Consider the following 5,000-nt stretch of genomic DNA (forward strand, 5'->3'; position numbering starts at 1 on the left):
GATAGACATCGTGAGAGTTTCCAAAATTAGCATTTGTAAATAGTGGGAAACAGGAAGTGTGGCGCAACCTTAGTGCCTTAGTTTTAGCAAAAAAATCACATCTCTGGGCACCTACAATACTTAAAAACAATTCTTTACAGGTTAGATGAGTGCCAGGTTTGTTAGCATAATGATATTTTCTCTGCCACCCCAGAGTAACTGCTGGCCCCTGCCTGGCCACCCCTATGAATAATGACTTCTATGAATCCTAGGTTATTAAGCAATTTAATGTATGAGAATAAATAGTCGTAGTGTCGAACATCATCAGCTTGGGCTAGTGTTAAACATATAAAGCGAGACGATTGGTGCTTTTGGCGATTGCGGTTTTTACATTCACTGAAAAAAGAGGAGGCGGTGGAGGAGGAGAATATGGAACTGGTCATGTTTAGGGAAAAGAGGACGACGTGGGATAGCAGTTTTGACACCACTGGGGAGATCTGGCGCAAATCGCAGAAGGCGCTTGACACGCTTTCGAATAGAAGACTTCCAGGACACGTTCCAGAATGTTCTGCTGTGTTGTAGTGGAGGGGGACTATTTTAAAGGTGGTAGTGTGGAAACATAAATAAATTAAAGTAGTTTCTTGTTAACAGAGCGAGTCCCGAAACTTTTCGATACCACCTCGTATATTGAGTTCTGTCCTTTTTATTGGGGACCCTAATGGGTATTGGGGACCCTAAGGGGCTAATGGGGTTTCAGATCAGTCAGGAGGGTGAATACTTATTGGAGCTTATTCATGGCATGTAATATCTTTGATGCTGATATTCAGGTCCGTTTATTAACACTACAGTGTATGGAAAAGGTCATGGGGTGTGAATACGTTTGCAAGGAAATGCAGATTTGCTGGAACAATGTTCTGGTGGCATTATTACAATGGACTTTTGCGCAAATCCGAAACAAAACTGCGAACATTTGGACGGAGGGAGAGCATCGTGTGAGGAATCGAGCGAGCGGCTCTGTCCCAATCCCCACTCTAGAGAGCCAAAAACAAGCAGTCGCCTGAAATCAGCTCCGCTTTTTACAGGCTCACAAATAACAGCCGATCCCTCAGGATGCCTGACTATACACGGCTTCCTTCACTGTCCTCTCTCTCTCTCTCTCTCTCTCTCTCTCTCTTTCTCTCTCTCTCTCTCTCTCTCTCTCTCTCTCTCTCTCTCTCTCTCTCTCTCTCTCTCTCTCTCTTTTTCTCTCTCCAGCTGATCTCTCGCTCTTCCCTGTTTTACGAGGGCACACAAATCCGTAGCACGTGTGGCCCTGTTTATAAAGCCACCATCCGAGGTTCAGCGAAGAAGAAAAAAAAACCTTTGGCACCGGTTCGGGATATTTACAGCCGTGTGGAAACATTTTCATGGGAAACGACCGAGTGTTTCCATGACGTAGCTCCAGCACGCGGTGATTTAACAGATAAATAAACACGCGCTGCATGTTTTTAGCACCTTTGCCGCTCTGATTTGCGCCGATTTCATCAGGATTCATAAATCAGGTGAACTTCACAATTACGTATTACACTCCAGGAGCTTTTTCCTCATTTTTCACCAAGTGTTTGTATGTATAGAAATTAACTGGATTGCCAAAAGTATTGGGACACCCGACTTTTCCACTCATCTGGAGACACATTTGCCAGTTATCCTTATCCAGCACCACTTACCACTGGGCAAAGGTTAAGGGCCTTGCTCAAGGGCCCAGCACTGGGATATTGGTGGTGCTGGGATTTGAACTTGTGACCTCTACTACTAAGCAACCGCCACCCCACTGTGGTGTTCACGACGTCTTTAAATGAAGTAGCAGGATATTTTTTCCCTTCATTCTAACTAGGGGATCCAAACCTGTTCCAGCATGTTCCAATACCTCTGTTCACAAAGCCAGGTGCATGAAGATCTGCTTTACATGGTTTGAACTGGTAGATCTCCTGCTCTGGAGCGCCAAACCCGTTGGATGAATTAAAATGGCACCCCAGAGCCTCCTTACCTCACCTCCATCATTACCTGACTTTACTAACACCCTTGTGATTGAATGAATCTCCACAAAATCTAGGGGAACATCTTCCTAGCTTATTATAAGAGCAAATGGGGACTCGATGCGGAATGGGATGTTCAAAAAGAAACACGTACTGTAGCAAGTAATGGAGAGTGTGTTAGAGAAGTGAAGTAAAGAGTGCAGGCAGGGTGGAGTGGGTGGAGAAGAGTGATAGCAGGAGTGATTTGTGATAGAAGAGTATCTGTGAGAGTGAAAGGGAAAGTTTATAGGACTGTGGTGAGACCTGAGATGTTGTATGGTTCAGAGACAGTGGCATTGAGTAAAAGACAGGAGGTGGAGCTGGAGGTAGCAGAGCTGAAGATGTTGAGGTTTTCATTGGGAGTGACGACGATGGACAGGATTAGAAATACGTTTATTAGAGGGACAGCGCATGTAGGACGTTTTGGAGACAAGGTAATGGAGGCGAGATTGAGATGATTTGGAGATGTGCAGAGGAGGGACATGGGGTATATCAGTAGGAGAATGCTGAGGATGGAGCCACCAGGAAGGAGGAAAAGAGAAAGACCAAGGAGGAGGTTTATGGATGTGGTGAGGGAAGACATGCAGGTAGTTGGTGTGAAAGAGGCAGATGTAGAGGACAGGGTGGTATGGAGACAGATGATGTGGCGCCCCCTAATGGGAGAAGTGGAAAGAAGAAGAAGAAGAAGAAGAAGAAGACTGTAGCAATGTAACGGTGTCCGCAAACTTTTGACAATAGAGTGTATGTATTTATGAAAGCCTTTTCACTGACACTCAGAGAGATATTTTGGCTTGAGTGCACCTTGGCTTGTGTATCTAAGCTCTGGCTGGCTCCAGAACAATAAAAGAGACGTGTTTTTACGTCAATTGCAGAGAAGAATTGAATTGTAGTGACGAGAAAACTGGCGTTCCTGAAGTTTTCTGGCTTTCCTGAAGTTTTCTAGCGTTCCTGAAGTTTTCTGGAGTTCCTGGTTCTCGGAGTATTGGTGTCAGCTGACCTGTTTACTGTTTATATAACTGTTTACTGTTTTACTGTTAAATAACAACTGTGTATGTCTTTTCTTTGTTTAAATGTACCGTGTTGTACGTGGAGACTCGAGGCAGCATGTGACGGCATGTGACGGCGTGTCGTGATTGTGTGATGATGAGCAGCGCAGCGTTGCAGTGCAGGGCTATGTGCTTGCGTCAGCCTCCATAAACAAACCTGAGGAAAAAGGCAGCACATTGTTTCATCTGCTGTAGTGAGAAGAGACTCACAGCATCTGACACACACAAACGCACACACACACACACACACACACACACACACACACACACAGCATCAGCACACACACAGCATAAACACACACAGCATCTGACACCCACAGCTGTTCTACTGGAGCATTAACACAGAACAGCACCCACACACACAAACACACGATCACACACATACACCCACATATACACACATATACACACATATACAGACACATCAGATTGTGTGCTCATGCTGGGTAATAAAACAAAAAGCAGATATGATTTGTGTTTGTGTGTGTGTGTGTGTGTGTGTGTGTGTGTGTGTGTGTGTGTGTGTGTGTGTGTGTGTGTGTGGGTGTGTGTGTGTGTGGGTGCGTGTGGGTGCATGCAAGAGTTTCCACATTTTGTTGTGCATGGCAAAACAAGCACACACACACACACACACACACACACACACACACACACACACACACACAATTGAATGCATTTAACTGGATTAACACACGCCACCAAATTCTCATGAGTCTCAGTGAACACAGAAAACAGCAGCAGTTATTTAACATGCAACTGTTCCATAAAAAATAAATTGTCTCAAAATATTTCAAATAAAAATACATTTACCAGAAATATAACAAGTTTATGTAATTAATGAGCATTGCATCAGTACAAAACTTTAAAACCGAGATCTTCCTGTGCTCCGGGTTCAAGCTGTGGTTTAGTCCATCACATGATCACGCCACAGAGTTTGAAGAAAAAAAAAAATGTTTTGACTTTATTTCAAGGATCTGGAATGAGTTCGTGTTTATAGCTAATAACTGCATTTGTAAGCAACTAGTTATTAGCTCAGTGGTTAAAGCTCTGGGTTAATGATTGGGGGTTCGAGCCCTGATATTGCCAAGCTACCTTTCTTGGGGCCCCTGAGCAAGGCCCTTACCCTTCAGTGATCCAGGGGTGCTGTATCATGGCTGAACCTGCGCTCTGACCACAGCTTCCTAACATTACTGGGACACTTATTTATCTCATTTATACATCTGAGCAGCTATGTTGGTTAAGGGACTAGATCAGGGGCCCAGGAGTGGCAGCCTGGTAGAGGCTGGGATTTGAACTCACAACCTTTAGAAAGTCCAATTCCTTAACCACTAGGGTTCCACCTCCCTATATACAAAAGAAGAATTTTACTGTGCAGTAATGTGACAAGTTTAAAGCACCTTTTTTATTTGCTTTGATTGATTTGGTCGCCATTACAATCTATTTACAAAGTCTTCATCGGTTGTTATCTTATTTTTGTGGTTAACTTAGTGGTAAAAGTTGGACTTCTGATCGGAAGGTTGTGAGTTCAAATCCCACGATTAAGCTGCCACTGCTGGGCCTTTGAGGAAGGCCCTTACCCCTTGCCTGTTTAGTTGTATAAATGAGATAATTGGTAGTCATTTTGGATAAGGGCATCTTCCAAATAATAATGGAATAAAGAAATAAAAGGTATTAATCACTTGTATTGTGAAAAAGTCATACACACTTTATACGTAGCTGCTCAATACACACTGTGTGAATGTGTAGGTTATAAGTATGCAGAGGTGTAAAGGAGCCTGAAAATCCTACTTACGTAAAAGTATTACATTACTGTAAAACGTACTCCATTACCAGGTAAATCATCAGTTCAAATATGACTTGAGTAAAAGTCTTTGAGTATCTGATTTGAACAGTAATTGAGTATTTGACTCGAATTGAACTC

General features: G+C 43.3%; 1 protein-coding gene across 2 annotated transcripts in view; it reads left to right on the plus strand.

The window, feature by feature from the left end:
* The window catches only part of stac (SH3 and cysteine rich domain), a 66,087-nt gene that overhangs the window by 47,540 nt on the left and 13,547 nt on the right, over positions 1-5,000 (plus strand). The window lies entirely within an intron of this gene.

The sequence above is a fragment of the Silurus aristotelis genome, assembly GCF_946808225.1.
Source record: "Silurus aristotelis genome assembly, chromosome: 6".
NCBI lineage: Eukaryota > Metazoa > Chordata > Actinopteri > Siluriformes > Siluridae > Silurus > Silurus aristotelis.